We start from the raw sequence: 22,922 nt of genomic DNA on the forward strand, positions 1-22,922 counted from the left end.
CCTTGTTCGCGCCTTCATCCAGGGCATACGCTGCTTAGAGATTTCAGCACAGCAGACTGAAAACAACCATACAAGCTGGGTGAATGAGAGGCTTGCCAGATCTCTCTCCCTTCTGCTTTCCCAAGGTGGCATGATCCCCTCTCCGAGCTAATGCGAAGCCTGTGCTCTGGACCAAGGGGGCAGGCTCTACTGAAAGCTCTGTGCCTTGCCAATGACTGGTACAGTGAACCCTGCCTGAGCCGGCAAGTCTAGGGGAGAAAAGGCGGTAGTTGTTCTGCAGTGTCCTGCTGAGGACCGGTGGAGAGTGGTGGCTCCCGAGAGACGGCATACTATGCAAGCACAGGAGACGGCATGCCGTTGCTCCTCTGAGAAAGCCATGGGACAGTAGCAGAGCAGGAATCGGAAAGCAGATACAGACCAACTGTCAGAGGTTTGAAATGGATCAGGCTGAGACTGGAAATCTAAAAGTGAGAATCTTTGCTGGTGATGTAGCGGTGGAAATGTTTGCTGTTGGCGGGAAGACCCAATGCTGAAAAACTAAGGCAGAGGTGGCAGCAGCCATCTCACTTGGGGGCAATATGCATTTACCTATGCCTGCAGAGTGCTGATGGAGTTGCCTGGCCTCACCTTATGAACATTTAACACATTCCTGCATCTGGGCAGCGAAGGTAACCAATCCTGCTGTCAACATGTCATTCGTGCTGGTAAATTTAGCCCATTAATGCCATCTTATCATCTGCTGCTCCTTTTAGATTACTGATTTAGAAGCTCTCACTTGACCAACACTAAAAGGAGGGAGAAAAGGACTAACGGGTATTACTCTGCTCCTAAATTACCCAGGCAGCCTGTAAGGTCCGTGCATGCAGACTTAGGTTGTTTCTGTGTCACAGCTCACAAAAAATGTATGGAACGTGGACAACCCAATCAGTCTGAAGTGAAATGACTTTCAGGGCCCACCCCCACACTCCCCCTCTGGAATCTCCACAGAAGTGGTATCTTCAGTGTGAGGAATGCAGTGACTATGTACATTTCTACTTTTGTTTCGAGGAGTCCTTGTGTAGAGATATCGCGAGACCTTCCGGTCTCGCGAGATCTCATTAAGACAGGAAGTGGAGCCCCGGCGCGAATCGAGATTACGGCACGGGAGAGCCGCGGAGCAAGACACGCTCCTGTGCGCCCCTTACCAGCAGAGGCCTCCAAGCTTTAGGAGAGCCACACCTGTTCATACCAGCTGTACTATAGTTCTGGGATATTTATTCCATTGTTTATTCGACATCCATAATGCAGATTTAATCAGATGTCACAGATCAATAAAAGGACATCACCTGCAACAGCACCACCTCCTGTCATTCATTAAAAGAATTATACTACACAATTGGCGACGAGGATCACTACTGAAACCCACGCAGAGCCATGCAAGGAGCGACGCCACCACCGCCCTTCCTGAAAACTCCAGGTAGGCCTGCCATTCCGTGGCCACAATGGCAACCCTTGTTCACAACGTATGTGGAGGCCTTGGGCGGTGCGGGCTACTCGGCGGCGAGACACAGGGCGATGTTGCTGAATGCCCTGGGTGTCGAAGGGCAGAGGGTGTTTGAGAGTCTCACCCCAGAGCCGGCAACCGGCGATGACGACGATGTATTCAAGGAGGCCGTGAGAAGGATTGTTAAAAGGTTTGCCAGCAAGGAGAATACTGTCTTGCACAGGATCTGGTTCTACAGCCGCAAACAGGAGGCGTCCAAACCCGTTGATGACTATATTACCAAACTGCGCGAACTGGCGGCGCTATGCAACTTCGGTAACAACGCGGAGAGTCTCATCTGCGACATGCCGGTGGTCCACACCAACAGCAGAAAAGTACAAGACAAGTTCATTTTAGAGAAGGAACTACAGCTGGAAAAAGCAATTGAAATAGCGAGAGCAGTGGAGGAAACAGCAGGAAGAAGGAAAGAATTCGCAAGCGGCCACAGCCCTGCCGAAGTACAAGCAGTGGCATTCCACCCGAAGAAGGAGAGGCCGGTCCTCGAAGCGAGAGATGGGAAATGGGGGAAGAAAGAACTGTTAAAATGTCACAGGTGCACCAGCACGAAGCACCTAGCTTTCGATAGAGAGTGCCCTGCAAGAGACAAAGAGTGCTCCGTATGCAAAAAGATTGGACATTTCTCAATCGTGTGTCGTTGGCAACAAGAAGATCACGAGCGTCAACGCTGAACACGACACGGAGAGGGAATCATCCTCGGATGACGAAGGGAGACCTACAGTCATCATGGCGAACAGCCCACAGTCCAGAAGAGAAAAGCCCCATTGTGCAATCAGAATCAATGGGTTGGAAACAAGAGTCATGGCCGACTCGGGTTCTGATCTCACCATAATGCCCCTACGCACGTACAAAGAGATGATGGGTACAGAGACGGTCCAAGTGCTCAGCACACTGCACAGGCCTAGAGTATTTGGAGGTGCGTCGGTAGACCTGCTGGGCTACATCAAAGGGAAAGTGGAGTTCAAAGGAAGAGAGACCACCACCAAAGTTTACTTTAGTCAAGAAGGCCCAGCGGTATTAGGGTGGGATGATCAGGCGAAACTGAGAATCAAGCTGGACCCCAGCACAGAGTATCAGGTGCTGTCAGTCGGTGGGAGGAGCACGCCAGTAGCGAAAGGAGATTATCCTAAACTATTTTCGGAGGAACCAGGACACATCAAGGGCTTTGTCCACAAAATTCTACTCAAAACCAACGCAGTCCCAGTCAAACACAGGGTAAGGCCAGTACCGGCAACTGCAAGCGACACGCTCAGAAGCCAATTAGACAGAATGAAGAAGGATGGCGACATTGAAGAAATTGAAGCTTCTGAGTGGCTGAGCCCAGTCGTACTGATTAAGAAACAGAATTCACAAGAGCTAAGAGTGTGCATCGATCTTCGCAGCCTAAACTTGGAAGTGATCGCTGATAGCTACCCACTGCCGAGCATTAATGAGTTAATCCTCATGATGAAGGAAGCCAAAGTATTCTCAAAACTGGACATGAGGAATGCCTACCATCAAATACACCTGCACAAGAAGTCCAAGCCACTCACCGCTTTCATCACCCCGTTTGGCATGTACCAGTTCACCAAGATGCCATTTGGCTTATCATCCGCAGCCTCAGCGTTTCAACGCACGATGGATGCTCTATTGCGGAACGTCAGGAACATGGCCTATTTCCAGGATGACATCCTTGTCTACACAGGGGATGAACAGACGCATGATACCACATTGAGAACAGTCCTCACCAAACTACAAGAAGAGGGAGTAAGACTAAGACACGAAAAATGCGTATTTAAAGCAAAGGAAGTTGAGTATTTGGGATACAAGTTATCAGAGCAAGGAATAAGTCCCAAGCAAAACCTACTGCAAGCCATAATTAAAGCTCCTGAACCGACCAACAAAGATGAAGTGAGATCATTCCTCGGATTGGCGAAGTATTATGCAAAATTCATCCCCAAATTCTCGGAAACCTCAGCGCCACTCCGCGAGCACCTCAAAAAAGGGTCGGGGTACATGTGGCAAGAAGCCCAGAAGAAGGCGGTGGAAAGCATAAAACGGCACATAGTTGAAGCGCCGTGCTTGCAACCATTCAACCCAGACTGGAGTACAGTCATCACGACAGACGCCAGCGCATATGGATTAGGGGCTGTTCTCACTCAGAAGAAGGGTGACATGGAACACGTGGTAGCATTTGCCTCAAAAGCCCTATCATCAGCCGAACAAAACCACTCCACCATAGAGAAGGAGATGCTGGCGTGCGCATGGGCCGTGGAACATTTCAGGACATATGTATGGGGCACAAAGTTCAAATTAGTTACCGACCACAAACCCCTCATCCACATGCTCAGCCCAGGAGGCACCAAAGTGTCAACGCCCAGATTGGCACGCATAGCAGCAAAACTGCAGGAATACACCTTCGAGGTGCAACACATCTCGGGATGGAAGAATTCGATGGCGGACTGCATGTCACGATTGCCAGAAGGCAGAGACAATGCCACCACCTTCTTACAAGAAGAATGCATTGTAGCATTCATTACAGATCTCAAGGCACCAGACTACCTGGAACTCGGCGAGAAACACTGGATGCAAGAAGACGGAAAGGATCCCACCATTGTGAGAATCAGCGAATGGATCAAAAACGGATGGCCGGATGAAAGGCAGTGCCAGAAGGTATGAGACCTTACTGGAAAGTGGCAGATGAGATCTCAGAAGTTGACGGCATAATTATGAAAACTGAGCAGGTAATCCCGCCCACGGGTATGGGGAAAACAATTCTGTGAAGGGCCCATGCGGGCCACCTGGGGAACACCATGACACGCCGCAGAGTGAGAGAAGCCTACTGCTGGCCGTCCATGGACCAGGAGATCCGCACCATGATTGAGAGATGCCATGAGTGTCTTAACAGTGATAAGCGCCTGAAGATCAGACAGGCGCCCATGATTCCCACAGAAACCCCAGAAGCGGTGTGATCAAAAGTGGTTCTGGACTTTATAGGACCATTGGAAGCGATGGCGCCCGAACATCGTTACGGCATAGTGCTAGTGGACTACTTATCGAAGTGGGTTGAGGCCGGGTTTGTCCCCAACATTACGACCGCAACTGTAATAGAGGTTCTCACTGCCATCTTCCAGAGGGAAGGGCTCCCCAACGAGTTAGTAACAGACAACGGGGTACAGCTAATATCCAGAGACATGGAACTTTTCCTGAAGAAGCACAACATACACCAGAAGAAAGCAGCACTTTATCATCCCCAAGCTAATGGGCTTGTCGAGAGGGCCAACAGGTTTATTAAGGGAGCCATCCAGTTAGCGACCGCTTCGGGAATGGATCCTCTCAAACCAACAAAGCCCACAGGCTGACTCCCAACGGGATCACCCAAATCTCCCCTTTTCGCATGTTGAGAGGGAGGAGAGCAGCCTCCACGCTAGTGCCACCATAGTTGGCCAAAGTAGGAGAAGACGAAGAAGTAGACATGTCGGAAGTGGTATGGAGAATAGAGAACAGCAAGGCACGCATGAAAAGGTGGAGCGACAGAAGAAGAAGGACCAAACAAGAGTCAGGCGTAAAAGAAGGAGACTGGATCAAAATACGGCTCCCGACCAAGGATCAAATGACGGGTTCAAGGTTCAGCAGACCCGTGAAGGTGATTCACCGAGGAGCCAACCATGTCCGCACCGAAGATGGGCGCACATGGAACATGGAAAGAGTAGCCATGTTTGAAAAGAGGCAAGAGAGAGAAAAGACTTTTGAAAGATCCGAAGCTGAAGAGGTAATGGACAATGAGAGAGGGGAGGAACGAGAGCCAGAGATGGATAGAAGAGATGTTGAAGAAAATGAGTTTGAAGCGGATGCACCCATAGCAGAGCGAGAAGATGACCAGCAGGACGGGTGCAGAGAGAGAAGTGATCGGCCGCGAAGGGAACACAGAAGACCGGTGAGATACAATGACTATGTCATGCAATAAACTGCCGTTGCATTATCAGAGGGAGGTGTGTAGAGACCTTCCGGTCTCGCGAGATCTCGTTAAGACAGGAAGTGGAGCCCCGGTGCGAATCGAGATTACGGCACGGGAGAGCCACGGAGCAAGACACGCTCCTGTGCGCTCCTTACCAGCAGAGGCCTCCAAGCTTTAGGAGAGCCACAACTGTTCATACCAGCTGTACTATAGTTCTGGGATATTTATTCCATCGTTTATTCGACATCCATAATGCAGATTTAATCAGATGTCACAGATCAATAAAAGGACATCACCTGCAACAGCACCGCCTCCTGTCATTCATTATAAGAATTATACTACACCTTGACCACTGGACAGTGGTGCTAACGTCCTCAGGGGTACCAAAATGCCTCAGATAATTTCAGACTACAACGAAGCGTGAACAGCCAGTTGTCTATGAGAGGCCCCTGCTCAGCCAATAAAACAGCGTGCCCCCCAGCAGCAGATGTGCAACATATTCAAATGTAGGCCCTAGAGCAAGAAACGAAAGCAATGAATCAACACACAAAGGATACAACCTTGTCTATACAAGAGGACGTGCAGGAGATCAAAGACATTAAGTCAAGGATAGCTAACAAAATGAGCGGCTGGAAGATAATGGGGGCCCAATAAGCGTGACATGACAACGCTGGGACGCAAGCCTCCGAACTATACCGTGGAATAACGGAGTTCAAATCACTAGCGGAGGGAATAGAAGATCAACAGAATTGTTTCAACTGAAATAACATTTTGGGGGGGGGGGATTTCATAAAGAACCCGAAGGTCAGGATCTTCAAAAATGCTTGGCGAACCATTTTGTAGAAATGCTTGGAATGAAGGAGGAAGCCGCATTTCCTATCAAACGATTATAGCTCGCGGGCAACCCGCTCGCCTTAGAAGCAAGAGGACACGGAGCACCACAGGTTCGATCCCCGGGTCCGTGCTTAGAAACCTCTGGGTATTAAGTGCGTTATATATATCCTAAAATATCATTCCTGGGAGGGCAATACCTGCTTATTTCGTCACTAATTGAGTTTCCCGTTTCGCCCCTTTTAAGGGTGATGATGGGGATATCCGCAGCTGATTAACAACAGGAATGAACAGTCTGCAGACATGGTTTGAGCACCTACTGCAGAGCAGCTGCAACATTTCAATGGGTGTGGGGGAGCGGGGAAACTGCACATCCTGCTCCTCCCCCCTTGCAGTAGTCCAGTCTGGAGCCAATGATGGCTCTGGCTCTGGTGATACAGTTCTGTTGGGACAAGAAAGGCATGACAGCATTGATCACTTTAGAGTGATACGCTGCAGAAGAGGCGATGGCATTGACCTGCCTGTCCATGGTAAGGCTTGGTTCAAGGTACACGCATAGTGTCTTGATCGCTTGGGAGACTGTGGTGGGAATGTTGTCAATAGTGAAAGAGTGATACTCTTTGGCAAGTTTGCTCAATGTGAAAGGAGACCCAAACAGCAGGAGTTTGGTTTTCTCACTATTTAAACAGAGCCTATTGTCTGCCATCCAGGATTGAATGGTAGATGAAGTTCAGGGTGTTCTTATCAGTTAGATAGTCGCTCGAGAGAGGTATGAGTATTTGGGTGTCATCTGCATAATTGGTATATGAGATGCCTAGTGCATCAAGGATTCTGAACAGGGGTCTGGTGAAGAGATTATACAGGGTAGGGGCTATGCAGGAGCCCTGTGGGACGCCGCATTTAATAGCACTGGGAGTGGCTCTAGAGGAGTCCGAGAAGACCTTCATTACTCACTCCTGAAGGAATCGGCTAATCCATTCATACGCCTTTGGGGAGAAGTAAGCTGTGGATAGGATATGGTGGCATAGGGTTTTATGCTTTACCAGGTCAAAGGCCGCAGCGAGGACTAGGAGCAGAAGGAGCGCAGGTTTGCCTGCGTCTCTCAGGTCATCTATTTGATTTTTTAGGTCAAGTAGAGCTATTTCGGTGCCATGACGAGGACGAAAGCCGGACTGGCATAGTCCAAGAAGGTGGTTGTCCTCAATAAATGTTTGAATTTGCAGGTAAGCTGCTTTGTCCAAAATCCTTAGCAGGAAAGGGACAGTAGTAATGGGTCTGTAGTTCCCAGGAATCAATGGGTCAAAAGAAGTTTTTTTAGTAGTGTTCGGACCCAAGCTTCTTTGAGGAAGGTAGGTACAAGAGATGATTGGAAGTAAGAGTTGATGAAGGCAGTGATGAAGGGGGAAAGGGCTGGAGCACAGTCCTTGATGATGTGAGCCGGGCTGGCGTCCCCCTTACAGTTGGAGGGCTTAATAGACTTTATGAGGGCAATGACTTCGGATTCGTTCATGTCAGAGAATTCAAATTTAGGTGCCTGTTCGGATGTATTACAGGTTGGGGGTACCGTGGGACAGGCTAATAGGGATGAAAGAGCTTTTTGGTGCGCTAAAATGTTGGTGTGCTGGGAGTCGAGTTTGTCAAGCATAGCTGCTTGAATTTGGTTGCAGCATGTCTCGTCTTTGATAATGGTGGATGGGGGAGCTGAGGGCGACTCCAGTTCCCTGAAAATTGCAAAGATTTCCTTTGTCCCCGAGTTTGCGTTGTTAATCCTCTTGTAGGATTCAGCTTTGGGATGTGTGATAGCTGTTTTATATTCTCTAGCAATGATGCCTCCTCAGCGTATACAAATCCAGGATCTGTGGAGAGTGAATGGGGGATGACGAGAAGAATCAGGAGATGTGAAAAATCATTATCTTTAATAATCCCTTCCAGCAGAATCCATCAAATAATTTATTTTAGATAAGATTCATCAAAACATTAAATGTCTGAAAAATGCAGGATGTTTAAATGTGTGAGAAAGTAGGAGCAAACCACCTTTTTCGAGCAATTTTAAAGTTCTTATGCATCGCTTTTACAGTTCTCAAGAATAGTCCTCTCAGTGGTCTCACCATATTACAGACAGCGTAATGTTTTGTTTTATTTATTTATTTGACATTTGAAGAGCAGGGCATCTGGGTGCTGATATTACAAGTGTAATCTTGCTTGGTGGTTTCACTAGGACAAAAGCTGCACGTGTGTAAGGCAAACATATAGGGCCTTATTCACAGAGCATTTTCCTATGGGATTACGCCATTATAAAACACTTTTGTGAATTAGGCCCATAGTTTCAATGCATTTTTGCACCAGAGCATAGTTTGTCTTTGTACCAATATAATTAAATTCCTTATTAGCTCTAGAACAACCTTCATCATAGTTGAAAAATGCATTGAAATATTTGGTTTGTGAAAAATTGCACTCTCTTTGGTTTAACGTATCTATAATCTGGCCCCTAATGGATATTGCCAACCGGTGAAAACCTGGGGTGTGCTGATCCTGGGTGTTTTTGAAATCATTCATAGATTGAGTTCAGCTGGGGAATGGAAGAGGAATGCTAAGCAGTGTGTTGAGTACAAGTAAGGGCTCAGTCCTGCCCCCATAATTTAAATGTTGTGTAGGAGGGTTTGGATTTGCACCACAGCATACATTATTTTAAAATTGATGTTACTCCTTTTTGGACTTGGCCTAAATAAATGTCTAGAGGCTTGGTTTTCAAGTTTTTAGGAAAGTGTTTTTTTTCCTAATTTACTTTAACACTTTATGTTAATTCCATCTGACCACAGGTACTTTCAACATGTAGTGTGCATTAAATGATTTGTAGAAAAAGTGCAAAACAAAGAGTCCGTTTACACTAGGGAAGTGAAGTGCATTTAACCAAGTGTCATTAAAGTTAGTGAACAACATAACCAAAGAGAACATTGAGGCTTTATAAAAAGTACTGTTTTAAAAATGGTCATGGAATACATTTAATCAAAAGGCAGGTTTTAGGAAAGTATAATCCAAAAGGCAATTTTAAGGATAGTGTAATCCTTTTCGCACTTATGCTGTTTCATCAGTTTATACACAGTCTAAAACAATTAAGTTAAGTCCACTGGTCTGAAATCAGCGATCTGAAATCAATTTCTAGACAGCATGCAGAAATGTAGTATGTTGTAGGTCACGTGGCTTCATTAAGGAGGGGTGATAAGACGGATTTGTTTAAGGTACAACATGTAGGGCATATAATTAAGGAACCCACATTATGGAGAATTTAAATAATGCCATGGGGTTGGGCACATATTCATGTGTAGTAAGTCTTACTCTATCAATGTGCACGGCTGCACATTCTATCAATGTGCACGGCTGCACATCTAGGTTCCAAGTGAGTGCGCACATTAACAACGTTTCTAATATTGTCTCTATTGACTGGAAAGATTACAGGACATCTAGTTGAGAGTTTAAGAAATGTCCAATGCTGAAAGTACATCATGCGTCTACCTAAGGCCATTGAAATGTAACCACACTACACACCCCACATACTGCGTCAGGGACATCATTTGGGGTCGCAGCTGCGACTGCTGTGGTCTCCCTTTCGACCCCTATATTACTTTTTTTTAAACGGAAGCTGGTATTTCCAGCTACATGGTGGCGTTATTTCAGCCCAGGTTTCCATAGTCCAGTATCTGTGCAACACTACCTGGATCTGTACTAGACATTTGTGACGTGCTGTGCGGTCACGCCACACTATGCACACACAGAGGGTAATTCATAGAAATTCGCACAAAAGTGGCGCACGCGACTGGCGCACAGCATGCCCGTGCGAATGTCTGCGCCAGCCGCGTGCGCTAAAATCGATTTCCGCGCACAGCGTATTCATGGATTTTCGCATCCAAAACCAGCCGTGGCGCAGCGACCCTGCAGCAGCGCCAGTTACGCCCCCAAGAACGCCCTCGCGCAAGGAAAACCCTTCAAAATCCCCAAATAATCGCAAAGGGCTGCGCTAACCCTGGACCAGTTCACAGGGCTGGCAAACATCACACGCCAAGCGGGGAACATGTATTTCAGTGGTTCGCGGGAAGTTCCACACGCGATTGTCCTGTGTACGTGTGCATCAGGGGTGCGCGGGAAGTATCACATGCAAATTCAGCTGGGTAAGTGTATTTCAGGGGTGCGCGGGAAGTTCCACACGCGATTTCAGCACGGTACGTGTATTTCAGGGGTGCGCGGGAAGTTCCACACGCGATTGGCCCCGTGCGAGCAGGGTACGTGTATTTCAGGGGTGCGCAGGAAGTTCCACACGCGATTCCATCAGGGTACGTGTATTTCAGGGGTGCGCGGGAAGTTCCACACGCGATTGGCCCCGTGCGAGCAGGGTACGTGTATTTCAGGGGTGCGCGGGAAGTTCCACACGCGATTCCATCAGGGTACGTGTATTTCAGGGGTGCGCGGGAAGTTCCACACGCGATTGGCCCTGTGCGAGCAGGGTACGTGTATTCCAGGGGTGTGCAGGAAGTTCCACACGCGATTTCAGCAGGGTACGTGTATTGAAGAGGTGCGCAGGAAGTTCCACACGCAATTTCAGCAGGGTACGTGCATTTCAGGGGTTCTGGGGAGTACTACACGTGAATTGGCTGTGTGGGTCCTCCCAGGTGTTCGCTCTACAACCTCCACGGCCCCTGCAGGCAGCCCACACCACGGGGGACTACCCTGCACCCCTGCTCATGTCCCGCAGGCAGACCATCCACCATGGGCATGCCCCCCAGACAACCCACATGTCACCTTGCACTACTGATCAACAATGCAGGTCTCCCACCACCCCCACCTCCCAGCAGTGCAGGGGCAGCCTCCACCAGGCCCCCACCCATGTCTCCCACCACCCCCACCCCCCAGCAGTGCAGGGGCAGCCTCCACAAGGCCCCCACTCATGTCTACCACCACCCCCACCCCCCAGCAGTGCAGGGGCACCCTCCACCAGGCCCCCACCCATGTCTACCACCACCCCCACCCCCCAGCAGTGCAGGGGCAGCCTCCCCCAGGCCCCCACCCATGTCTCCCACCACCTCCACCCCCCAGCAGTGCAGGGGCAGCCTCCACCAGGCCCCCACTCATGTCTCCCACCACCCCCACCCCCCAGCAGTGCAGGGGCAGCCTCCACCAGGCCCCCACTCATGTCTCCCACCACCCCACCCCCCAGCCACCAGGGGCAGCTTCCACCAGGCCCCCACTCATGTCTCCCACCACCCCCACCCCCCAGCAGTGCAGGGGCAGCCTCCACCAGGCCCCCACTCATGACCCCCTGCACCCCCACCCCCCAGCAGTGCAGGGGCAGCCTCCACCAGGCCCCCACCCATGTCTCCCACCACCCCCACCCCCCAGCAGTGCAGGGGCAGCCTCCACCAGGCCCCCACTCATGTCTACCACCACCCCCACCCCCCAGCAGTGCAGGGGCAGCCTCCACCAGGCCCCCACCCATGTCTACCACCACCCCCACCCCCCAGCCACCAGGGGCAGCCTCCACCAGGTCCCCACTCCCCAGCAGTGCAGGGGCAGCCTCCACCAGGCCCCCACCCATGTCTACCACCACCCTCACCCCCCAGCCACCAGGGGCAGCCTCCACCAGGCCCCCACTCATGTCTCCCACCCCCCCACCCCCCAGCCACTGCCTCCACCAAGCCCCCACTCATGTCTCCCACCACCCCCACCCCCCAGCAGTGCAGGGGCAGCCTCCACCAGGCCCCCACCCATGTCTACCACCACCCCCACCCCCCAGCCACCAGGGGCAGCCTCCACCAGGCCCCCACTCATGTCCCCCTGCACCCCCACCCCCCAGCAGTGCAGGGGCACCCTCCACCAGGCCCCCACCCATGTCTCCCACCACCCCCACCCCCCAGCAGTGCAGGGGCAGCCTCCACCAGGCCCCCACCCATGTCTACCACCACCCCCACCCCCCAGCCACCAGGGGCAGCCTCCACCAGGCCCCCACTCATGTCTCCCACCACCCCCACCCCCCAGCAGTGCAGGGGCAGCCTCCACCAGGCCCCCCACTCATGTCTCCATGGTTAAAATGTGAAAGAAAAATACAATCCACAAGTGAACTATGTACATACGAACAAGCCAGGGTCCATTATCCCAACAAAAGAAATGAAACCTATCTAACTACACTGACTAATAAAATAAACTATATACATAAATGTGGCCAATGTCCGAAAGGTCCAAAATAAATCCTAAGAAAAATGAAACCTAACTCTACCTACATAACTATGTACAAGGGCAGCGGGCTAGTTTGACGGCTCACTTGTGGATGTCCCGGGCCAGGGCATCATCGAACTCCTGCTCAATGTCCTCCTCCATGGCCCCGAGGGTCCGCAGGGCCGTCAACGTGTCTACCTCCAAACCCCTGCGGATTGCCTCGAGGCACTCGGCCCGCCTCAGGGCCCTCCGCATGGAGTTCTCTGCCCTGACCATTGTGAGCCGTGCCTCTTCCGCCCGCTGCCGCTCCGCATCTATGGCGTGGCCCAACCGCTGCCACACGAAGACACTCTCTGTTCTGGGTCCTCCTGCCCTCCGGCCGATGCCTGCCCCTCCGATGTTGAAGGCCCCGTTGCTGCTGCTTCTGTGCCTCTGCCCGTGCACTGCCTCCTGCTGCCTGCACATCCTCCGCCGGCTGGGGTGCAGTCGTTGATGTGGCCACCCCTGCTGGACGTCCGACTCCCGACTGTGGCAGGGATGCCTCCTCCACCAGCCTGGCCGCACCGTCAGAGGCAGCTCCACAGGGCACCCAGGTGACTGATGGGTGGGAAGATGGCACGGAGGACGACTGGCGTGTAGGGGGTTCAGTTGAGGAGGGGGTCGTAGCAAGCCCCATCATACGGAGGAATCCGGCCTGGGTGACCTGTCCCAGCAGGCTGACGTGGTCAACGAGCCATTCGAGATGACGTGCAGTCTCCTCATGAAAAGACTGCAGGTCACCTCGCATGGCCCGTTGACGCAACGCCACACCACTCAGAACAGGCTCAACCCGGACCCGGATAGCCACGTCCGCAGGCAGAGGAAGGCCAGTTGTCGTTAGCTCATCCCCTGCCTGAAAACGGGTCTGGACATAGGCATCCCTGCTGGTGCAAGATGATGCAGGGACAGGATCAGGGACAGGATTGCACACAGGCACCTCCGCGGCGGCCTGTGCTGCCTCCTGTCCCTGGTCCTGCACTGCACCACTAGCACCAGTGGGATCCCCACCTCCAGACCCCGTCTCTGTTGCTTGCACGGCCTCCTCCTCCACCAAACCCCCCACCAGCCTGGATGACTCCGTGCCATCTTCCCCCGTTGGGCCCTGTGGGGTCCCAGCTGCCCCTTCTGCTGCCGAGGAGTCCAACTCCAACCTCCGCCTCTTGGACCTCCCCCCGGCAGCTGCGGCCTGGGACACGGCACCGGACTCCTCACTCCCCGACGAGATGACAACATGGGAGGGGAGCCGGGCCTTGCGTCTCCGGCTGGCGGTGGGATCCCCGCCGCTGTGCTCCACAGCACCTTCTCCGCCCTCTTCATCAGTTGACGCTGCAGACAGGGAGAAATAAAACACAGGCATCAGGGCACTGTACAATGGACACATACACACATGACAGTTGTACATGAGTGGCATTGGCAAACCTCAGACATGTCATCACAATCCCCAACACACATGTCATTTCAACTCGCACACATGAGCCATACCACAGCCATATCGCAACTGCCAGCACCATCCATACACATACAACAGCATGAGCAGGCAAAGGTGAGCCAGACATCACATGTAACACAGGAAGTGCACCACACATGTACACACAACACCACACTTGCATGCATGTGTACACCTCTGCCAAGTGTCGCAGTGTTCAGATGGGCATCCATGTCACTTCTGCCCATCAGGCTTCCACATACCGCTGTCACATGCATCCATGTTGCATCACTGTGGCACCCTTGTCAAATACACGCACATGTACACAGTGCTGATAGATGCAGCTGAAAACAACATACATGCGTGACATCACGAACATGCCTACCTACATACACATTCATCCAAACATGTGTGCCCACACAACTGCATTTGGCATGCAAGCCTACACACACAAGCACCATCCATGTCTCACACATTCCAGCCCTCGCATGTGTTAGCCCAACGGCCCTGTACACCCCCACCCATACTCGACCCCATACAAACAGATGTGCAACCTGCACACTACTGAAAAATCATCACACGCACCGCTCACAATCAGGATGCATGTACACTTACCGCTCGACTCCAGACGGGTCAGCCTCTCAAGGACCTGGACGTGGAGCGCTGGGGATATGCGTTCCAGGACCCTCATCTGTTCTTCCGACAAGTGGCCCCGGCGCCCCTTGGCATCCGCTGCCTTCAAGAGGCGCCGGGCCTTGTTCAGGGTCCTGGACCTGAAGTCCTCCCAGCACTTCTTGACATGTTGGAAGTCACAGACTGCCACCCCCTCCGCGTTGGTGGCAGTCACGATGTCAGTCCAGATCCGAGTCCGTCCTTCCTTGTCGGCGCGGGAACTTCCGAAGAGGGCATCATACTGCCCCAGGACTTGCTCCACCAGGACACCAACTTCGGTGGCACTGAAGCTGGTGCCCCTCTGCCTCTCTGGCCGGGGGTTATCAGTGGTCTCAGATGGTGTTTGCCCCGACATGACAACCCCAGAGGCAGGAGTGGGTTGGCAACTGGGTCCTGGGGCTGGGCTGTGGAGCGATGGAATCCCAGTCGGGAGTCTTCGGTTCCAGCAGGGGTGGTCACAGCAACAGCACCCCTGGCTGATGTGCAGGCAGCAAATGGCAGGGCACGTGGGCTGCAGGCAGTCAGGCAGCAGCAGATGGCAGGTGGGAGCGTACTCGGGGCTCTGGGGGCCAGTAGTTCGGCCTTCTGGGCAGGAGCGTGGTCTTCCGTGTGCTTACGCGTGGCCAGCTTGATACGGAGTGATTTGGCACGTGAAAATCCTGCACGTCTGCGTGTAAATCGAGGAAAGGCCCTAAGCGCGTATGCACGTCAGCACGCATATGCGATTTCATTGGACCAAAGGCCCTTAGCGCGTGAGCGCGTCTGTGAAGTGAGGCGCGCGGGTGTTTCCTTCATTACACGTGATGACAGAGCACACGTGGATTTCCACCAATCGCGTGTGGAACTTCCTGCGCACCCCAGTAATACACGTACCCAGGCCAATCGCGTGTACGCTCACTTCCCTCCGTTTACACGCGATGACACTCGGACGTGCAGTTTTACCACGTGTGCTCGCATATGCGATTTCATTGGCCCAAAGGCCACCATGCGCAGCTGTGACGTCACGCGCATGGCCATAGAGAATGGCGCGTGTAAAAATGAAGAGATACACGTCCGAATGTCAAAGCGCGTAATTGGTGGAAATGGCCTCATTGTGTATGCGCGTCTGTGACGTGTGTATAAAAGGTACGTGTAGAACGCAATTTCCTTGTACGTGCTTTTCGTGGAGAGCGAGTGGGTGAAATCTGTACTTCTTGTCGGTTCACACGCGATTTACTTCACGGCGTTTCCAGTTCGTACTCCCTGTTACCTCTGACAGCTTTTTCTCTTTTCCTCTTTTTCCTGGGCCTGTTTCCTCAAACAGCTTCCCTACTACTGTTGTCCTGTCTCCTCAGACAGCATACAATTCTTCTTTTGGCGGGGGTGTTGCCAACGCGCACACGCGCATATTTTTCATGCTTTTGTTCCTCGCGGACGGTGAGTCGCGCACGTATCTAACATCTGTGCTTGCCCCGTGTGTTGCGTACCCCTTCCGAGGTCATTCTAGGCTGCGTGTGACACGCATACGTTCATTCTTGTGTTCCTGGGTGCCACAGCGTAGTGCAGGTTTATTTTTCCATGCACGTGGTCTAGGAGGGGTTGCGTGCACCTTACTTCGCTTTTTTGGGGTGCCTGTGCGTTGCATGACCCGTCATCTTTCCCCAGGGGTGACATACAGCCTTGCTAGAGCTCTAGCGTACGATTACCATCTGGTACCCAACCCCTTTGACCCCCAATTGCCCAGGACAATAGTTCACATCAACTCCCATACGCACAATAACATCAGTGCCATGGCTGGGAGGCGAACAAGCCGTAAGGGTGGCAAAGGTGGCCGAGCCCCAAGTGGTGGCAGTGGTGGATCCGGTAGGGGACGTGGCCGTGACTTGCAGGGTGCGCCTAGCCCCCCATGTGTGGAGGAGCAGTCAGGGACACCCATGCCCCCCCCCCGGTTGAGGTTACCGTGGCTGACACCATCCATGCTCAGCCCTTGTTGGACCAGCCCACTGTGGAACCAGACCTGGCACAGGGTGACTCCATGGCTGACTTCCAGGTCAGCAGGCCTAGGCCACGTGCGCCGGTGAACGTTGTTGTCATCAGGCCACGTGGATCAGGGGCAGCTAGGTCATCTGCTGCCCCGCGTAGGCAGGCTGGGGAGGCTGCAGGGGCAGCTGCGGCTCCATCCACCCCACCTCTCACACACCCATCCAGGACAGTGTCGGTCCAAGTCCATCATGCTGACATTCCTCCTGACACCATCACACTTGAGATAATGCCTGCACCAACTCCCATGCTGAGTGTGCAATCCCACGCTCCTGCCCCTAGGGTCCAGAGCGGCGCAGGACACTCCGGATACCCACCACCTTCCAAGCGGAAGAGGAAGAGTGCTCGTCCAGTAGAGGCTGATGCCCCAGACACGGCTACACAGTCCGGCCCGTCAAGGAAGCCCAGCTTCAATGAGGCCAAACTGAATGCACTTGTAGAGTATGTGTCCGCACATGACCGTGAAATGGTGATTGTTGCAGGATCCCAGACCACACCTGCACAACGTCAGGCACACTGGCAGACCATTGCGGACATCATAAGTGCCCTTGGAATCGTGAGGCGCACAGCTAATGAATGCTACAAGCGCTGGAATCACCTGAAGCGCAGGGCAAAGAATAAGCAGGCCTCAAGTCATGCCGCAACTCTAGTGACTGGAGGTGGGTCTCCAGCAGACGACATAGAACTCACTCCACATGAGCAGGTTGCTGGGACCTACGTCACGGAGGAACAGATCCAAGGCGTGGGAGTAGTGGCAGATTACGAGGCATTGTCCGGTGAGTGCACATGCATGTGTGTGTCATCCATGTGCATGGTGTGTGTGGGAGGGCTTCTGTTTGGGTGCCAGGGGAGGGTGTGTGTGCCTGAGTGGTTGGCTCACCCATGTGCCTCTTCCTTAACATTCTTGGCAACAGCATTTGGGTATAGCAGCATCCCTTCGGCCAACATTAGACATCCAGCCCAACACCACACCAGTTGCCCTTGGAGTGTCATCTTGCCACTACACTGTTGCTTATTTACCTCTGTTTATTCAGGCAGATTGTTTGCATACCACCACATTTACTCGGGATTTCCCAGTCCTATTGTCACATGTCTGACATGGCTATGGTACAGTGGACTGGCTCAGTTTCGTGGACATGATTAGTTTGGACATGTCCCTGTGCTATAGGACCATTTTTGACTGGCAGCTGCATGTTGAACATTTGAACCATTACAATGAAAAAAAATCAATCATATGAACAAACTGGACTGAATGAACAATTAGTGACCTCCTCTCCCTCTTCACTTCATGGCTAGGGTACATGCCATCTGTGTGATGGCATGTGTATTTGACCTGCCTATCACTGGCCAATGTGTGATGCCACTGCTAGTCAGCATGCAGCAAATGTGTTCATCTTCCATCTTGGTGTCATCAATGTGTGCCATCAGCCTCCCCATCACACGCAGTGATGGTGCATGCATGGGAGTGTTTTAGTCATGTGGGACATGTCAATCAAGTACTGTTTCTGTAGCCTCTCAGCCCTTATTGTGTGCCAAAGTGCTAATGCCTGTTTCCATTTGTTTTCTTTTATGTCTTTGCAGGGGAAGACGCACCTGATACTGCTGGGGTTGTGGAGATGGTGCAGACCCAGGAGGGGTCTGAGGGCCGACCGACCACCAGTGAGGGACGTGGTGTGGTGGTGGGTGAGAACCCACAACTGCTGCAGGTCGTGCTCTCAAGGGATGTCTCTGGCTGCACCTCCCCCGAGCTGTACTCAGGTGTTGATTCGGATGATGAGACCTACGTGCCGTCGCAGGTGAGTGTTCCTGGGAGGGATTCTGTTCTGTCCGACCCACCTGCACCAGGGTTAGAACCCTCAATGGGGATGTCAGTGTTGGCAGGTACGCCTTTGGTGGTTACGGATGCAGGGTCACACTCTGCGACATCTGATCCTGTTCCTGGGCCAGCAGATCAGAGGGGGAATGCAGTCCTGCAGCCTCAGGCAGTGCCGGCACAGCAAAGCGCAGTTCGCCTTGCGCCAGACAGGTGTGGTGCCCGCCGACGTGGTGGCCGTACGCCACCTGGCAATACCGCATGGGAGCAATCCATTTACGGTATGGCAACCCAACAGGCAGCAACATCAGAGATGATGGCTCAGGCCATGGATAGGGTGGCCACTTCCATTGTCCCCCCCGAAAGGCTGATGGAGCGACTACAGCAGGCAACCGACTCCATCTGCCAGTCACACAGGGAGGACATGTTGGCGTCCGACAGGGACAGGCGGGCGGCACTGGCGACTCTGCAGGAAGCCATCTCCATAGAGTCCCAGGGCCACAGGGAAGCCCTGAGGCTGGAACTCCTTCACCTCAGGACGACTCTTGTTGAGCTTGAGGCTTCAACAAACTGAAGGACAGAACAGCAGCTGGAGCGTCTCACCCGTACGCTCTCAGCTGAGATGCAGGCAACTAGGGCGGAGGTCCGGGCATCCCGTGAGTTGTTGCATGGGGACCTCCGCGCACTCATCCTCCAGAACGAGACCTACCACACCCGCATGCTTGCAGCCATGGAGGAACAGACTAGGGCTTTGCGTGGGCTGCCTCCCATAATGCCACCACCTCCGGATGAAGCTGCAGAGGGTGAGAATAGCGACAGCAGTGATACTCCCACAATAGGGTAGCCGTGTAGGCCATGAGCCCATGGAGGTGTTTTTTTTATCGCAAGATCCACACAGGTGGGTTTTGGTGTGCACCCTGTCCTCGGACCTCCTGGGTGGCCTCCCCAACCCCCCCCCCCACCGGGCCCATTAATGGCCATTTTTGATTTTTTTTTTTGGGACAGTGTGTTGCCTTGTGTGACTCCCGTGGGCATACGCTGCATTGTGGCTGGGCACATGCAGGCTTGTCATGGATTTGGTTCAGATGCTTGGGTTTTTGTCACACACACCCCTCCTGCTTCCCGTTTCCATGGGCTTGCAAAGGGTGTGCCCAAGTGACATTGACGTACATGGTGACATTGGACTCCCATGAGCTGTGTGGGCAGTCTCTAGTCAATACTGTGTATACATTCATAGGGCATATTGTAATTGTATTGTACACTGCGTGGTGTATTGATATGTGCCTCTGCATCCATCTCATCCTCCATATTTGCAGGTCCATTCCTCATGTCTTCACAATGCTGTCCACCTTGGAACTGGAGTCCATGTTGTAAGCAGTGCACCTACACTCTTGCGTGGCGCTAACACTGTATACTTGCAAGTGTTCGGAGGGCTGTCATCATCAGGTGGTGAGGCTAGCTAATTTTTAAGTCTGTAATGTCATGTTTAAGGTAGGTTGGAGGTTGTGTAGGTGATTGGTATTCTTGGTAAGTATTTGGTAATGTGGGTTGTAGGTCCTGCATTACTGTGAGCATTTCATGTGTGGACAGGTTTCCATTAGGGACACTGTAGCTGCTGACACTTGGGGCATGTTGTGGGGATTCATTTCTTTTCTCTCACATTGCATGACATGCCATGGTGTGTTGTGTGGCCGTGCCGGGGAGGGGGTGGGTGACATGGCACTGTTTTCATGTAGTATTTTGCAAGTGGGTATTCATTTCTGCAGCATGGAAGTGTCTTTTCATGACACTGCATTGGTGGTGTTTGTGTAGGTAGGGATGCACACATTGTGACACTTCCACATGAACAATCTCAGGCTGCTATGGTTCTGACAGTTGACAGTCCCTTTGTTCGTCTTAATTGTCAGGTCGAGTCATCATTGCTTATCAGATGGTATGTGCCAGGCCTGTGTGCACTCCACTGGGGTGTGATTTCTATGTGAAGTAATTAGCCACCAGCTGCGTACGGGCTGCCTCACCCCGTGCCCTCTCCACTCCCATGCGCAGCGGGCGTGCATGTGGTTGGGGATGTGGGGGCACCACCATGTCCACGGCCACGCCCCGGCGTGTTGCAACATTGTGCAGGACACATGCTGCCACTATGATCCTGCACACTACTGGGGGCGCATATAACAGCTGCTCGCCAGAACGGTCAATGGAGCGAAAGCGTGACTTGAGCACTCCGAATGTGCGCTCCACTATGCCCCGGGTTGCAATATGGGCTGTGTTGTATCTTACCTCTGGAGGCGTGATGGGGTTCCGAATTGGCGTCATCATGTGGGTGCTCAGAGGGTAGGCACTGTCCCCTGGTGAGGAGGTGATGGGTATCATTAGTGGGGTAGTGACATAACTCTGCATCTGACATGCATGCATGTGCAGTGGCATTCATACTCACCAAGCAGCCATGTATCGCCATGCCGGCCAGCTTCTAGGTCCCGGCTTAGGGTAGACATTCGGTAAATGAAGCTGTCGTGGGTGGACCCTGGATAGTTGGCATATACTGAGGTGATGATTCCCTTAGCATTACATACTACCTGCACGTTGATGGAATGCCAGTGCTTGCGGTTCCTATAGATGTGCTCAGATGCCCTGGGGGGACGTAGTGCCACATGGGTGCAGTCAATGGCACCTAGCACTTTTGGAAATTGTGCCACACCGTAGAAATCGAGGGTGACAGTCTGCCTTTCTGCAGGTGTCCTGGGCAGGTATATGTGCCTACGGACTGATGGGCGTGCAGTGATGATGTTCAAGACCTGGTGTAGGCAGCGTGACTGCGTGGCCTGTGACACCCCACCCACTATGGCACTTGTCCGCTGAAATGATCCTGTGGCCAAGAAGTGCAGTACATTGAGGACCTTCTCCAGGGGGCTGAGTGCCTGGGAGCACAGGGTGGGTGATGTGAGGTCATCCTCCCACTCACTGATCAGGTCCAGTATTATGTGTGGGGGAAACCTGTACCTCCCATACACCTGGTCATCAGGCATCCCAAAAAGGCTGGTTCTGGGAGTGAAAATTTGGGCCCTCACTATCCTCCTCCTCCTCCTTTGGTAACCCACGGCCACTGCTGCTAGGAATGGTATATTCATCCTGGCGTATGAGCTTGTTTGTTGTTTGCGCACACTTTCATGCTGCGTGGGTCGACGTACGCCTGCTTCATGCTGGCGTACGTGTCTCAGGATTGGACCATTTTTCGGCACGTCGTAGGCGAACGTGTGAATCTTCCCGCCCACCCCAGGAATACACGTAGCACGCTCTCACAGGCACAGTCGCGGGTAAATATTCCCGCCCACCCCTGGAATACATGTAACCCACTCTCACAGGCCCAATCGCGTGTGGAAGTTCACGCGCACCCCGAAGTACACGTACCCAGGCCAATCACGTGTGGGACTTCCCGCGCACCCCGAAGTACACGTACAATCGCGTGTGGAACTTCCCGCGCACCCCGTAGTACACGTACCCAGGCAAATTGCACGGGTGGGGGTGGTGGTAGACATGAGTGGGGGCCTGGTGGAGGCTGCCCCTGGTGGCTGGGGGGTAGGGGTGGTGGGAGACATGGGTGGGGGCCTGGTGGAGGCTGCCCCTGCACTGCCGGGGGGTGGGGGTGGTGGGAGACATGGGTGGGGGCCTGGTGGAGGGTGCCCCTGCACTGCTGGGGGGTGGGGGTGGTGGGAGACATGAGTGGGGGCCTGGTGGAGGCTGCCCCTGGTGGCTGGGGGGTGGGGGTGGTGGGAGACATGAGTGGGGGCCTGGTGGAGGCTGCCCCTGGTGGCTGGGGGGTGGGGGTGGTGGTAGACATGAGTGGGGGCCTGGTGGAGGCTGCCCCTGCACTGCGGGGGGTGGGGGTAATAGGGGACATGAGTGGGGGCCTGGTGGAGGCTGCCCCTGCACTGTGGGGGTAAAAGGGGACATGAGTGGGGGCCTGGTGGAGGCTGCCCCTGGTGGCTGGGGGTGGTGGTAGACATGAGTGGGGGCCTGGTGGAGGCTGCCCCTGGTGGCTGGGGGGTGGGGGTGGTGGGAGACATGAGTGGGGGCCTGGTGGAGGCTGCCCCTGATGGCTGGGGGGTGGGGGTAATAGGGGACATGAGTGGGGGCCTGGTGGAGGCTGCCCCTGCACTGCGGGGGGGGTAATAGGGGACATGAGTGGGGGCCTGGTGGAGGCTGCCCCTGGTGGCTGGGGGGTGGGGGTGGTGGGAGACATGAGTGGGGGCCTGATGGAGGCTGCCCCTGGTGGCTGTGGGATGGGGGTGGTGGGAGACATGAGTGGGGGCCTGGTGGAGGCTGCCCCTGCACTGCTGGGGGGTGGGGGTACTGGGAGACATGTGTTGGTGATCAGTAGTGCAAGGTGACATGTGGGTTGGCTGGTGGGCATGGCCATGGTGGATGGGTTGCCTGTGGGACATGA

This window comes from Ambystoma mexicanum, chromosome 2q (genome assembly GCF_040938575.1).
Source record: "Ambystoma mexicanum isolate Mex_15411 chromosome 2q, UKY_AmexF1_1, whole genome shotgun sequence".
In the NCBI taxonomy this organism is placed as follows: domain Eukaryota; kingdom Metazoa; phylum Chordata; class Amphibia; order Caudata; family Ambystomatidae; genus Ambystoma; species Ambystoma mexicanum.